This window comes from Alexandromys fortis, unplaced genomic scaffold (genome assembly GCF_014885135.2).
Source record: "Alexandromys fortis isolate MF-2015 unplaced genomic scaffold, M_Fortis_MF-2015_v1.1 scaffold_83, whole genome shotgun sequence".
NCBI lineage: Eukaryota > Metazoa > Chordata > Mammalia > Rodentia > Cricetidae > Alexandromys > Alexandromys fortis.
The window spans coordinates 2,640,152-2,655,625 of NW_026068001.1; the positions used below are offsets into that span (position 1 = coordinate 2,640,152).

The window sequence follows — 15,474 nt, forward strand, 5'->3', positions numbered from 1 at the left end:
GATGAGACCCTGGGACTTGGTCTCAGTTTCAGTTTTTCCATAGCAAGATATGCAGTCACTTCCTATAGCTAGATCACAGTCTCCTCATCTGTGAAGTAAGGGTATGGCTATGGAGATTTATGAGGTTGCTTTCAACTTTATGAGGCACTATTTGGGTCTGACTAAGACAGTAGCCAGTCAGTTGGATACCATGATTTTCTTTCTCAACCTCAGTTGACTCTACAAGTTCCTGCCTTGGGTTGGGAATGGCTGGCCCATAGCTTTGCTGCGGAAGCTATGCCAGAATCCCGAGTCATCTCCTTTGGGACATCTAAGAGCAGTGGTTTTCAAACTTCTTCTGGAACAGTCGAATTACCTTCAAAGGAAGAAAGAATTTAATAAATTCCTTGTTATGTATAGAGAAAAGCTATGTTTAATGGCTAGAGAGCTGGAGAGTCTCAGAAAGTAGTTTTTATAATTTGAGAAGGTATAGAAAGAATTCCTTGGCCTTCTTGACCTGCTTTATTCTTAGACCTTGTTCCTCTTGTAGCATCACCTACTCTTGTTCTTGCCTCCAGCCACACAGATACTAGTTCACTTCATAGACCATTTCAAATTCTCTGTAAGGATTTGAATGGCTATCTATGGTCATAATCATAGTAGTATATAGTGTTAGTCCCTGTTACCTTCTTCACCCCCTCCCCACACCATCTGATTGCTATTAAAAGACTGGAGATTTTTCTGTGATAATTAAGATACCAGGTGGAGAGGTGTCTTTTTTTTTTAATTCATTTGGGTTTTGTGATTCTTTCTTGTTGTTTCTTCTGATGAAATAGCATTACAATTAGTTTTATCATCTCTGTGACTGATTACCTGACAAACAACTTTAGGGTTCATTTGACCCATTATTTCAGTATTAGCAGAGCAGAGCAGTTTTTGACACAGCATCCAGGAAGCAGAGTGGACGAATAACATGAAGGGGCCAGGGCAAGATACTGCCTACAGGATACAAGGCGAGTGTTAGACGTCCCCTAACCAAGTCCCACCTTACCCTATTCTACCACCTCCCAATAGTCTTTTGAGATTTGAAATTTGTTAATGGGTTCAATCACCGAGGCCTCTATATAGATGTCCTCAAAGAGCTCCCCAGAGCTGTGCTTTTTTTTAATCTCATGAATGTCAATCAGTCAAGTTGATTGATTAAGCAAAATTAACCATTGCAAATAGCACGAATAATTGTAGTTCATGGTTAAAAATCTTTCAAAGGGGATCTCAAGATCTTGATGCTTAGATTTACTAGTGAAAACATTTAAGGAAACAACACCTATTTTAAAACACACTGAAGACCAATATCTTTCATGAACATAAAAACAGTCTTAGCCAAATATATGCTCATAGCATTTCATTTTTACTATCTAGAGATCTGTAATGATGCTCCTGCTTTTTGTTCTTGGGATTAATAGGTGGAGGGGTTTTTTCTTTATTTTTTTTAGTGTGTGTATTTGCATGTGAGCATGTGCATGTATGTGTGTATTTTTAAAATCATTTTTGTCAGGTGTTTTAACTGCTGTGTGTAAAAGAATTGGTTTTTGGTTTCAATACTTTCCTCCCATATTTTCTGCTTTCCATTTCATTGTTCTCAGCTCTTAGTTATTACTATTTGATTATTCCCTTCTTCCCTTCTAGCTTTAACTATATTTTGCTCCTTTCTAGTTTCCTTAAGTAGAAGCTTGGATCATTGCTTATGGGGGTCTTCCTTTGTTTCACATAGAAAGAATTAATGCTATAAATTTCCCTCTATGCACAAGTTTAGCTGTATCACATTTTGATGTGCTATATTTTTATTTTGTTCAATTCAAAATTGTTTTTTTACCCATATGTTAGAAGTATGTTTAATTTCCAAGTAATTGGACATTGTCCTTTTGCCTTTCTGTTGTTTTTGTTTAAGTTCATCATGAGCAGAAGCCATACTTTGTATTAGTTTAATTATCTTGAATTTATAAGGCTTTTTCAAAGCATAGTCTATCTTGTTAAGGGTTTTGTTTTCCTTTTAAAGAATGCATATTCTGTTTTTGTTGGTTTGAGTGTTTTATAAGTAATAGGTTCAGTTTATTGGTAGTTTCCTATTTCTGTATAACTGAGGGTAGAATATTGATTTGTTCAAATAGAGTTGTGCAATAGAAAACTCAATTGTTAGCCTCATCTAGTTTTCAACTTGATTTTCTTTGGGATTATTATAGATTAATTTAATTCCATTTTTGTGATTATCCTATATAAGGTAATAATAATCTATTTTGAAATCGTGGGTTTATATAGCTTTGAAACATTTTCAGTCAATATTGTCAGTTTTTTTTTCTCAACTGAACTGCACAGTATCCTTTCTCTACACCTCTCTCCTGTGTAAAGTGGCAGACCTTCTGACATTTGAGCCTTTATTTTGCTTTGTTTTAGATAGTTTATCTCTTTACTGTTCAGATGAGCTAACGTTTAGATCTGTCTCCAGGTTTTGTTTATTTGGTTGTTAGGTTCTCAAATTTTCAACAGTTCTTCCTTATATCTTTTTACTTTTCTGATTGGCATGTGTTATCTTTTTGTGTTGAATAATACTAATTTCATCTGGGATATTTTGAGTATTATGTTATGAGACTAGATCTTACGGAGGATCGTGTTTTCATCTTAGCCCACAGTTGACAGTTGACAGGGTTATTAGTCCCCAGGAGCAATGGCTATTTTACCTTCAGTAAGCTGTGGCCAGTACCATTTGTGTGTCTGCTGTAGATGGCCAACCTGGAGTCTCAGCAATTCACTGCCAATTCTTTGGTAGGTTATTTCTGATGAGAACTACATGTCCAAGCCTGAGAGCTAGGCCTTTGGGTTTATAAACAATTAGGAGGGAGGTTAGTTTCCTAAGCTCCTCCTTCTTGATGATTTTTTGAGATCCCTCTAGCTCTACCATCTTTTTTAATTTTAATTTTTATTTATTTATATTTTTGGCATTTGACCAGAAACTTTGGACTTTAGTTGCTGTCTTCTGGCATGAACTGCACAACAGTGTCTACGTTTCTGTAGCCAAATGACTGGACAACAAACCATAATGGGATTCAGCCCCACTTTCTTGGAACCATGGCTCTGCTGAACCCAGAGGAAGGTTTTGTTTTAGCCTTGCAGACTTCTCTTGGTGCTGGCTGTCATCTACACCACTGGAATACTTGGGGATAGAAGCCTGAGACAGCAGGGGGAAGGAGAGCAATGGATGCTACAAATATTGTTGTAATAGGAGCGACGGGCTACGTTCCTGGCACCCGGCCACCCACACCGCTAGCTTTATACCTGAAATAATTACACGGAAACTGTATTCTTTGAAACACTGTCTGGCCCATTAGTTCCAGCCTCTTATAGGCTTGCTCTTACATATTGATCTAACCCATTTCTAATATTCTATGTAGCGCCATGAGCTGGCTTACCAGGAAAGATCTTAACGTGCGTCTGTCTGGAGCAGGAGAATCTTGGTGACTCTCTGATTCAGCTTCTTTCTCCCAGCATTCTTTTCTGTCTATTCTGCCTACCTAATTTTTTGTCCTATCAGAGGCCAAGCAGTTTCTTTGTTATTTAACCAATGAAACAACAGATAGAAAGATGACCCTCCTCCATCATTTCCCTTTTTCTGTTTAAACAAAAAAGAAAGGCTTTAACTTTAACATAGTAAAATTACATATAGCAAAACAGTTATCAAGCAAGAATTTCAGTTACAATATTTATATCTATTTTATCTTTTATCATAACTAAAAAAACTATATCTAACCATTCTTTAACTCCATCAAAGACTCCAGAAGGATATAATATTATCTAAGCAAACAAGAAGTCCAAAACTCTAGAAATGACAGAGACATCTCGCTGCCTGGACAGTCACCCAAAGTTCCTCTGTACTGTTGGGGCATCCGTCTTCAGCCTTCAAGCCCATAGTTTCCAGCAGACATTTTCATCAAGCAGGAAATTTCAAAGGCAGTTCAGTCACTATCTTCTGTGTCCTGCAGAATGTCTTGCAGACTCTTTCATGAATCAGGAACCCCGAAAGACCATCTCACCTTTAGGCAAGTTCAGTGCCACTCTGTTGTAATAGGAGCGGCAGGCTACGTTCCTGGCACCCAGCCGCCCACACGGCTAGCTTTATTCCCGAAATAATTACATGGAAACTATATTCTTTTAAACACTGCCTGGCCCATTAGTTCCAGCTTCTTATAGGCTAGCTCTTACATATTGATCTAACCCATTTCTAATATTCTATGTAGCGCCATGAGCTGGCTTACCAGGAAAGATCTTAACCTGCGTCTTTCTGGAGTGGGAGAATCATGGCGACTCTGATTCAGCTTCTTTCTCCCAGCATTCTGTTCTGTCTACTCTGCCTACCTAATTTTTTGTCCTATCAGAGGCCAAGCAGTTTCTTTATTATTTAACCAATAAAACAACAGATAAAAAGATGACCCTCCTCCATCAAAATATCAGCAATTCTCTTTCATGGCTAGAGCCAGAGAACTTTGGGCAGCTCATCTTTTTTCCCTTTGCCAGCAGCCAGTGTCTAGCAACAGTGTGTTAAGCCTGGACTTGGGCACACATATCTTTGTTGGTATTTCAAGTTCTGGTTGTCTTTCCTAGGGCTGCCTGCTACTATTGACTTTGCAGAGTCCTCATGTAACTGCTCCAGGTTTTGTAATTGTAAATCCTGGTTAAGACAGGGGACAGAGCGTGGTGACTCCATTTGTGTCTGATTGGGAAATTGACAATTATGTGAGACTAAACTATGGAGGGCATGAACTACTCCTTGACTCTAACTCTCCCAAGCTTTACATCTTTGCTTGAAAAGCATTTCTACAATCTACATTAAAAAAAATGGATAAAGGTGTGGGTACTGCTATCCCCAAACATCCTAGTCCATCAGCCCATGAAACAAAACCTTAAAAACCTCACTGGAATGGAGAAGTTTGTTATTTTTTTAAATGTCTCTTACCTGTTCATTTAAGCAAAGAGACCAGGAGTGTAGCTTAGTGGTAGAATTCTTGCAAAAGAGCAAACATGCCAAAAAGCCCTTTATTTCATCCAGAGCAAACACACACACACACACACACACACACACACACACACACACTCACTCACTCACTCAGACACATGGTGGGAGAGACGTTTTCAAAGTGAAAAATTATACGGAGATTTTTTTTCTCTCTTCCTCCTTCTGTTCTAATGCCTCACTGAAGATTGAACTACCTTTTTTTTTTTTTTTAGACTCGATCCTCCTTGCTCTAGCCTAGGCAGCCTTTGAACTTAGAATCTTTGTGCCCAACCTTTCAAGTAGCTGGGACTGTAGGCATGCACCAATCAAGCCCAGGCAAAGTTAAGAATTTCTGAAATCTTTTCATTCCAGCCTGGAAGAAGGACCATGGAGATGATGCTCTGTGAATTCAATCCAGCAGATTCACTCTCTGGCAATGAACAGGTACCTCTTTCACTAGAAGAGCTTGGTTGTACATAAATTATATGTTTGGGATTTGGAGTTTTAAATATGCTTATAATTTCTTTAGATGTGATTGTCGTGACCATAACTAAAATAGTTTAGTGGGTATCTGGGAATAAGCTTCTCTCAAAGTTTCAAGTAAGATGGAAATCCCACCCTTAGCAGTGAATGGGGAAATGGTTTTAGGTGTTCCCAGGGTGGTGAGGGATAGTCAAAGACCTGTTGTTCCTGGGTTGGGGGCAGGAAGCCCTGTTGTGGAAGTGAGAATGGAATCTTTTAGGGAGTGAGGATTTGCATTTCCAGGAGCAGGGCGGGCTGTACAGTGGGATAGTCTGGCTCCAACTTGAGCCCACTCACAGGATGTTAGGGGAAGTGTGTCTAAGGTCATGGCCATGCCACGTGGCAGACCAGCTGGATTCAAAGCAGGAGCCTCCGGCCACATATCCTGAGTTTCCATGGTCTAATGTAGAAGGATTGAAAGAGGGTGGATGCAGGATGCTGGCATGGGCTGTACAGTGCATAGGCAGTAATTAAGTGGCAGTGGGTGGAGATCACAGCATTTCATCTCCTTTCCTTTGACACCTTTTAAAGATACAACCTACAGTATCCAGAGTCTTATGCCAGTGTCTGCTTACAGGGCTCTTACAGACATCTTTGATCTTTTGTGTTCTTAGGAGCAAAAGGGAAATTTTTATTTCGGAACCATTTACAACAAGTGTGGAGATGTAAGTTTAGATTGAGAATTTGTCCTCTTCGCTATTTATCAGTTTTATTGGGGATGATTTAAAAACCCTTGTGTAATTTTCAGATGTGGATGGCTGTACAGGATACAGTAGATTTTTTTTTAACTTTTCCTTAGAGAAGGGCTGTTCAGAATGTTTAGTGGGTTGAGTTTCAGAATTTCAGCAGCTTTATGGTGTCATGCAGTTTGACAGACTGAACTTGCACTTAGAGGAATGGAATGTATTTTTAATCATGGGAATTTATTGTGCCTAAGGAACATAGGAGAGAATGTCAGATTTCAACTGTAATTAATATTTCACTGGTGACTTCAACTCTACAGCAGCTAAACTTTACATTTAGGAAGCACAAAAAATGGCTCAAGTCAAAGCCGAGTGTAAAATGTGAAGGGTCTTAGAAAAATCAGCTTAGAGTTCTTACACTTCCTTTATGCATTTAGTATCTCAGAGAGATCTCTGGCCTACATAAATTCTTAATTTTGAGAGAAAAATATATTATGAAAAACTATAAATGTTCAGTCTTTTATGGCTCCCCAATAAATTATACAGTATGCTGGGAGGAATGAGGGAGAGGAGTGAGAATCACCATAGAAACTAGGGTAGGCGTTTCTAAGTACTGGGGGGGGGTATATGAGCTGCTATTATTAGGCATCCTTATTGAAGGTGCTGTATTTTTATGACTGCCTGGTAGTGTTCATTGAAGTGATAAAGACACTTGAAGCATTTATTTACTTCAGGTTCTTTCTAAAACTTAAGAATTCCATTCCTCCTATTGAGAAAAATGCTAGAAGGTAGCAGTATGGTTTTTAGTTGTAATATTTTGGACGTAATGCCATATTTGGAATTTATGAGTGTGCCTTGGAAATCAGGTGCCTGGAACACAAATCTCAAGGAATAGAAACTGAAGTTTACTATCATTAAGGATTTAGGCATGAGCTGCCTTTAAAAAATTTTTTTTGTCTATGATGAACTTTTTCTCAAGCTGTTTTCCAGTCATCTGTTGGGTTTCTTCCACTTTGCCTAGAGCTCTTTGTCATGAGGTGATAATTAGCTGGTGACCAAGTCTGCATTCAGTATAATTTGCATGAGGTATGTAAAGGCCATTATTAAATTGCCTCCAAACCTTGGATAACACAAAGCTCTAAAGAGATTGTTAGTGAGCATAAAAGCCAGTGGGATGGCAAAGACAGAACTATATCATACTATAAGGACACTGCTTTGTGAACATCACATGCCTTTACTATAGGCCAGTTGTTAAAAAGATTTCCTTTAAAATGATTTATTTATCCATTTTTATGTGTGTATGCTCTTGTGAGTTTATGGCACCGTGTGTGTGTGTGTACAATAGACACCAGTCATCTTGGCAGTCATTGCTACTCATTAGAGTGCTGCTCATCCTAGAACACACTCTTGAATATTATGAAGGCTGAGTGCTGTGGGAGTTTGAGACTAGGCAGGCAGTAGGGAACACAGCTGCTGACAGACACTCTTCTAGCTCCTGGCAGAAGGTTTGTCTTGGTCGATGTTACTGTGTTGGGCTCTTCCCCACCAATCATTTAAAGAAAGGATGAAAAAGCTGACGGCGTTCTTTCTGTTCCTTTGATGTCCACATGCTTCCTTAGATGATTTATAGTCTTTAGATTTGTCTGTTTGCTGTGGTGTTGGGGATAGAGCCTAGGGCTTCTGTCAATACTGTACCACTGTGCATAATGCACTCAAGTTATATGCCCTGTCTGATCGTTTCTCACTTTTGTGCCAGGTCTCTGATCACATCTTGCTTTCTGAAGGATTGGGTCTTCATCATGTGTATTTCTCCTGTCTCAGATCCTAGCCATGAGATTGCACATTTTAAGGTTGAAAGGAATTTTTTTTTTTGTCAAGAGCAAACCAATATTGATGTGGTCTTAAGAGTGCCTAGTGTATAGGTGATACATACAGATCTACAGTTTCATATGCTGAGACATCCTTTCCTTTTGTTTGGATACATCTGTTCCTTGTCCAATATTTGCATTTTGAAAATGGAAACCAACTCATGCCATCTTATTTTACTGAGTTCCTAACACCTATTTCCTTCCATTTGGGGTTAAAATTATAGAACATGTGGGGACAAGCCTTGCTGAAGTATCACTGGGAGTTCTTAGTTATCTGAGATTAGGAAGGCAGCGAGGGCTGGTGTATGGATGAGATTTTGGGTAGAGACTACACTCAGACGTCACAGCTTATAGGGCTAAGGATGTAGTTCAGTGGTCAGACACTTGCCTAGAGTACACTATCCTCAGCAACACTATAGACACTTGCCTCAAAACCCACACAAGCAAAACAAAGAACCAAATGGAAGAAAAAGAAAGAAAAGATACTATACCTACACAGTAACACAACTTCATTGAATAGCTGTGTGTAATTTCAAGAGGCTCCAAAATCCCACGACAAGGTGCAGAGATGGCAAAATTGAGAGTTGATAGCCTTGCTTGATTCACTTTCTAAACCCACTCCTTGTTCTTGCTAAGCTTGCTTCAGTCTGTCTCTTCTCATAGTGGAGAATCCTCATAGGGCCATTTTCTTTCCTGCAGGTTAGCATGTCTTCTGTGATCCAGTAGACAGTGTTTTATGCCATTGCCCCTCTGGAGTTCCAGAAGATAACCTCAGAGGTGATGGGGACGAAAAGGGCTTGAGGCAAGCATATAATCTATTTCCAGTTTCTGCCTTCTCCTAAAATGTGATTCTGATTCTAATCTTCATGATAGCTATGTTGGCAGCACCTTAGCTTTTCTTGTCCTCAAATTTTATAGTACAGTTGGTATTCTAAGGATATGTAACATTCCTCTGCTCTGTTTTTATGATTTTCCTGAAAAGTTTTTATTCTAATTCTGGAAAATTCCAAGGTTACACATCCTATAATGTAGTAGGGTTGAGTAGAGCTGGCATTTGGCCTGAGCATTCTGTGTTCTGAACCCCATTTGACTGTCCTTATCTGGGGTTAACTAATTCAGGTACCCCATCTTTGTATGTGTGTCCTTGATATTAACCTAATAATTTGGAGGCTGCTTTTCATAGCCAATACCTGGAATATAGCATTCTATATTAACAAAAATGTTAATTTCATGTGCAGTACATTCTTTCTGGACCTCAAGATGCTTGGTTTGGAAGGATTTGATGTCCTCAGCTACCAAAACCTCTGCTCAGACTTTGTTGTATAGGTACAGATGGATCCTACCTGGTGCTTGCCAACTCTCTGGGAGGTACCCCGGAGTGCTATTCCTGCTTATTGGAGTCCTCAAGGTCATTCGTGGAGACATGTTCAATCTCTAGTTCATGATACAGATTTGAATAAGTCATATACCTAGGTGTCTTCAAGTAATGTATGCTGCTTTGGTTGTTGTGTCTCTGAAGTAGTATTCAGTTTCAGTTATCAATGTGGTTTTGCTCAGAATTTGTCTCTTTTAGTAAAGCTAAGCACCATTCATTGACTGCTCACAGCTCTGCTGACCACTTGCAGTTTAAGGTTTGCTAGATACTTCAGTCTATAGCCACAACCTATTAGATTATTCTGGGTTATATTACCAACAAAGCTTTTTGTTGCATTGCCTTATAAAACGTGCATTGAGGTTGTCGACTCCCTTTGGCCAGTGTGGCAGCCGTAACAATAAGCAGCCATACAGGAGATGAAATTACCTAAGTCTGAAGAGAGGGTCTTAAACAGACTTGTGATATAGAAGGTAGATGAGCTTGGAAGGAAACCAAACATGTACCAATATACCTCCATGGGTGCTCTGACTTAACTTCTCATTTTGCCTTATCAGAGACGTAAAGAGTAGGCTCCTGCAATTGACCTGTCTGTGTTCACTCATCTGTTCTACCACCCACTTCTTCCTGAAGCCTCTGTTCCAAAGTTATCCCTTAGGGCAACCTGGAATGCCTCTCTGTCGTGTGCTCTGTAGGCCTCCCTCCTGCACATCTGCTGTCCTTGAGCAGAGTCCTGCTTTCCAGGATGTCTTTGCAACTACATTTTTTCTTGTCTCTCTTATTCCGTACTTAATGACTGATTATAAACACTTAAAATCTGTGGTGCCTCTGAAACTTGTGATTCCCACAACTTGTCAAATGCTCGGCAGCCCCTGTACCACACTTGCTCCCACTCCAAATGTTTAGTTTAGGGAACAGAAAGTACCTAAACAGAGTGCTCAATGAATGGCTCTTCTGTTTAGGGTACTTTTACCCCTTGAGTTAATATTTAGAACATCTGCATGGTGCGTTTATGTGTGTGCAGGTACGTGTGCATGTGCCAGAGGATGGCCTTGTCACTTCTCCAGCACCATCCACCCTTTTGATGCAGGGACTCTTACTGGCATGTAGCTGTCTTAAGTAGACTAGGCTAGACCATGCTCATCAGTGAGTCCTAGAGAGCCAGGTGTTCTGGCTTGCCCAGCACTGTGATTACCTATTTGTGCAACAATGCTTGACTTTCTTTACATGGGCTCTGAATGAATGTAGGTCCTGTGCTTGCACCTTTGAACTGAACCATCTACTCAGCTACAGAACCTTTTGTTTCCTTTGAGAGAGAAAGAGAGAGAATTAAATATGAATTGGAAATTTCTTTTAGGTTTTACAGTAGGCACAGAACAGGATGTGGCAAAATTGAGCTGGAGAATATTGTTTTTGTTACATAGGAAATTTGAGATTATGAGTTTGGAGAATGCTGATTGAAAAATAAGTCCTAGTAACTTGGAAGAGTCATTGAATTGAAGGCTGAGGATGTGAATAGCTAAGTCATCCAGTCTGAGAACAGATGTGGTTTATTTTATATAAACCCAGCATTAATAGATAGTTTATCTTGGTTAAGATTTATCACTATTATTCAGGCAGATTTGCTGATAGGTAAACTCGGGTATACAAATAAATTGTCATCCACAAAGAACTCATTACTAATTAAAATTTCCAAATTGAGTAGTACAAAGAACCCATGAAGCTTAAAAGCCTTGGCATATTCAAAGCTGTTTTGAAATAATTTATTAGAGACCCCATTAATGGTACTAGTACAAAATTGCTATCCTATAAATAGAAATGAACTTTGGAAAAGCTAGCAATATGATAAAAGCACTGTTCTTTTTTTCTTTTTTATTATTATTATTACAAATTTTCACCTCCTCCCCTCCCCCATCCCCCCTCCCCTTCCCTCTCCATGGAAGGCGGAGGACCTTGGACTTCCCACAGGGCAGGGAACCCTGACTGCTCTTTGAAAGCGCTGTCCTTTTTGAGCTCTCTAGATCATTCTGTAAGGGACTGGATTTGTAGAAAACACTGTCTTGTTAGGTCTTGTGAGCTCCGTGCTTTAGCAAAAACAAGAGCAAGCAGCTAGATGATAGAGCTCTTGCCTAGCATGCCTGAATACCTGGGTTCCAGACTCAACATTGCTAAGAGGGAAAATGCCCTTTTTACTTTTTAATAACTCCATTTTACCCAAGAGTAGAAAATATTAATGTGTTTGTTTGAAAACTTTTATTTAATCTGTCCACTTTTCTGTTAACAAAGAAAAGCGTGTATGTATGTGCTGACCTTGAACTCAGGAGTCCTCCTGTCTTTGTGTCCTGGTGCTGAGATTATAGGTTTGCCCAAGAGAGCTGATCCCCCTTCCATGTGATAGTCTTGCATACATTTTTAATGCTTGATTTTTATTTGGCTTCAGTCCATCTTTATCTAATTATTCCTAGTAAATTCATTCATTCCTGGGGATTCCTGTATTTCGGTCTAAGGTTCCTAGGGTAACTTTCTTCTTACTACAGAGATGCCTGCTTTCTTCTGGGCCTTTGCCCTACAAGTGCACTCATTAGTTCCAGTGGATGCTTTTCAGAGGCTATAATCATTTTCTGAGTGATTGTTCTTATAAATTCTGAATTTGGTCTTGACTACATAGTGTGTAACCTGGCCTCTACCCAGTATTGCCCTTGTGTTTTTCTCACTAACTTCCAAGGGCCAAAGATTATCTTACAGTGGGCTCTGAAATAAAGTTTTTTTTTCTGAAATATATGTGTAAATGGAAAGTTTTTCAGAGAAGAGGGTTGTCAACGAGTTCAAACTTGTGGAATTTTTGTCAAATTGCATTGATTAACCAATGCTCTTGCATCTTCCGGACAGGTTGTGAGAAAACAGTGATTGTAGTTAATTTTTAGTGAGTGTCACGTAGTTGATAATTGCTCTGATTCATAATATTATTATATTCTCTTTCCTTCACTCATAGCAAAACAAGCTTAATTTGATTTATATCCTTAGGAAGAAGAAAAATAACCCTAAGATTACTCACATGGCTGTGATTCAGCTTTTGGCTCCTTCCTCTTTCCTTCTCCTCTTCTCCTGCCCTTCTCCTCCTACCCTGCCCACTCCTGTATTCACTCCCACCCACGATGTTGTTGTCATCAAAGAAATGAGTCAGATCGTTCTTAAACGGGTGGGGCAGGAGATAAGTAATAAAAAATTTTCTGAGTGAAGTATGCGGCTTCTGTATAAAATCATTTCAAGAAGACAGGCAGTTCCTTATATGACATGAAAAGCTGAGTCCAGTCCTCATCAAGACATGATCCCAGTGTCTTATATGAATCTGTGTAGTTTGTGTGCATGTTTGTAGAGTTGTTCCCATAGCATAGCCATGGAGGCAAGTTCCTCTGAGATAATTCTGATAGTGGAAATTTTATATAAACTATATACGAAGCTAATGTGCTCTCAAAGCAGAGTACTTTGCTAAACAGTGAGTTTTCTTTTGTTTTGCTTTGGAGACAGGATCTCATTCTGTAGCTCAGGGTACTATTGAACTTTGTGTGCCTCCTGCCTTTGCTTCCCAGGGCAGGGAGTTATAGGCATGTGTCATCATACCTGGCATTATTTGCCTTCAAGTGAACAGTATCACTCAGAAGCTTGAGGCTGTTCTTCCTACCCTTGGAGTGGAAAACAACTATTGGGGGTGGCCGCTTACCCATGGTGATGTGGTGAGCATTATGGATGCAGCGATTTCTATTTCTTTCTTGTATTTTCTTGCTTATGTCCGTTCTCCAGGTGATGAAAAACAGAAAGGAAGTAAATCTCACATTCCTTCAGGCATTGCTCTCCCAGTGCCAGTATTGGATCTCTGACTGTCTGTGTTCATCTTGAACTATAGTTGAGGTTTCTGGAACTGACAAAGTCAGATTATTTGGTAATTTGAGTTGCTGACAGAGAGGCAACTCTGTGCTGCTTCTCCAGATCAACTTTTAGTGCAGAGCTTAACAAGATCTGTGCCTCTGACCCAAGCTGCCATGCAAAGGTGTGAGTCTGAGCCTTCTCCCACTATTCATTTGTAATTCAAACCACCCTCTCTTCCTTATGCTCTTTCTCCCCCATCATGTTAAAGAGAAGTTGGAGCAGTTGCCTGACCTTCAACAGAGCAGGGTAGTTGAGGATCTGCCTACTTGTACAGTATGCTCACACCTCAGATGCTTGCTGTCCTTGTTAGCATTCTTTACGTCACACGCTGACTGGAAACTGTTAGCTTTCGTTACCTGAGGCCTCGTGCAGTGGTTAAACTGCTACACATAGCATTTTCTTGCTACACAAGAAGCATTCAGCTTCTTGTACAATTTTCTAATTATCTAACAGAGAATGTATACTGAGGCTTTCCACCCAACTGCCCGAGTTTCCTTTAGGGTAAATGCAGTGGGGTTTTGTGTTGTGGTCTTATGAATAAAAAACATAAAGCAAAGGAGAAGACATGAGTACTTTTTCCTGGGTCTGTGCTCTTCTTTATCCTTATTGGGTGCTGTTTGGAGGTAATAGACAGTGCTCTGCTCTGCCCTGAGCCGGGCTATTAATGTCCTGCCAATTCCTTGACTCAGTTATCTTTTCCTGGCTGGTAACAGTGCTAATATCTTGACCCATCTGGGCCAACTAGAATGTGAGTTCTGTATTTTGTTTGTTTGTTTTGTTTTAATTTTGAGGCAGGGTTTCGTGTAGGCTGGCCTTGAACTAACTCCTTATCCTCCTGCCAGAGTCCCACAACCTTCCCGCTTCCTGCAATCGCTGAGATGGCAGGCCTTTTGCCACCATGCTTGGTTGTGAAGGGAGCTTTTGAATGACCTTTCTCTGACTGGTTCCATCTGGTTCCTAGCTCCCTTCTGCAGTGACTTTAGGAGATCCCAGAAAATGTGGTGGGAAAAGTCCAAACAGATACTGAAATTCTCTGCTGAAGTGAAGGCTTGGTCAGGTGTTCATCATCAATATTAAGTAGTTTTATGTGTTTTTTTTTTATGACAGAATAACTCTGCTGGGTGTGTCTCAAACACTGTTTCCAAGGCTTTTCAGTTCAGGAGCACAGGATGAGGGAATCAGGACTGAAACACTAGCTGTTCTCCAGACTTTTAAAAGATGTTAAAGGTCTCTTCAGATACCAGAGTTTTGGTTGTATGATTTTATTAAAGTTCTGTATTTCCATGGAAAGCTTTGTAATTATAGATCTGATGCTGTCTGTGTACCATAGGGAGGTAACTGTTTTTCAGTGGCTAGATTAATATATCCCTGCTGAAATACGAACAAGTTTTAAAAACTAGTTGAGGAATGTTCTTGTAGTTAAAATAGACTTGAAATGTATAAATTGGAAATACACTTCCAAATAGTCTGTTTAGATTTAATTTCTAAATACCGATTCTATATGAAAATTTAGAGTGGTGTTTATTCTAGTGAAGTCTTTCAGGGGAATTTTTAATAACTGAGTGATCAACCTTAGAATTAGCTTTTTTAAAAATATTATTTAAGTGTGTGGTATGTATTGTGTGTCTTCATCTATGAGTTGGAAAATTGCTATCTGAATATTGTGTTATGTTGTAAAAATAGAATGTATGTCCTACCTAACATAACTAGTTATCCATCAAGATTTAATCAACAGTAAATGCTAAGCCTCTGTCAAAGCAGTTGTCGACTTTGGTCAAGGTTAAAGGAAGTATGCTGAGAAGAGATAACTGTAGTTCAGCTGCTTGCATGAGCCTTGCAGATTTTGTGTGTAGGGAATTGCACTCATTATTCCACTTCTTCCTGTCTACGTGATACCTGGTAACAATTGACTCCATGGAATGCCACTCCCATCATGCTAGTTACTGAACCTTTTACTGAAAAGTTGATTTTTAAGCAGTTTATTTGGGATTTTCCCCAGAGACCATTTGGTGACTTTCAAGTTTTTGCCTTTGGCTTTTAAATAAGTTGATACTAAAAGACTGAGATGTTGGGGCGGGG

General features: G+C 39.6%; 1 long non-coding RNA gene across 4 annotated transcripts in view; it reads left to right on the plus strand.

Moving 5' to 3' along the window:
- LOC126512901 (uncharacterized) overlaps positions 1 to 15,474 on the plus strand; it is a 74,685-nt gene that overhangs the window by 36,037 nt on the left and 23,174 nt on the right. For all 4 annotated transcript variants that reach the window (XR_007595181.1, XR_007595178.1, XR_007595180.1 and 1 more), the window contains one exon: positions 5,396 to 5,467. This is a non-coding gene — a long non-coding RNA (uncharacterized lncRNA). The remainder of the gene's footprint in view (positions 1 to 5,395; positions 5,468 to 15,474) is intronic.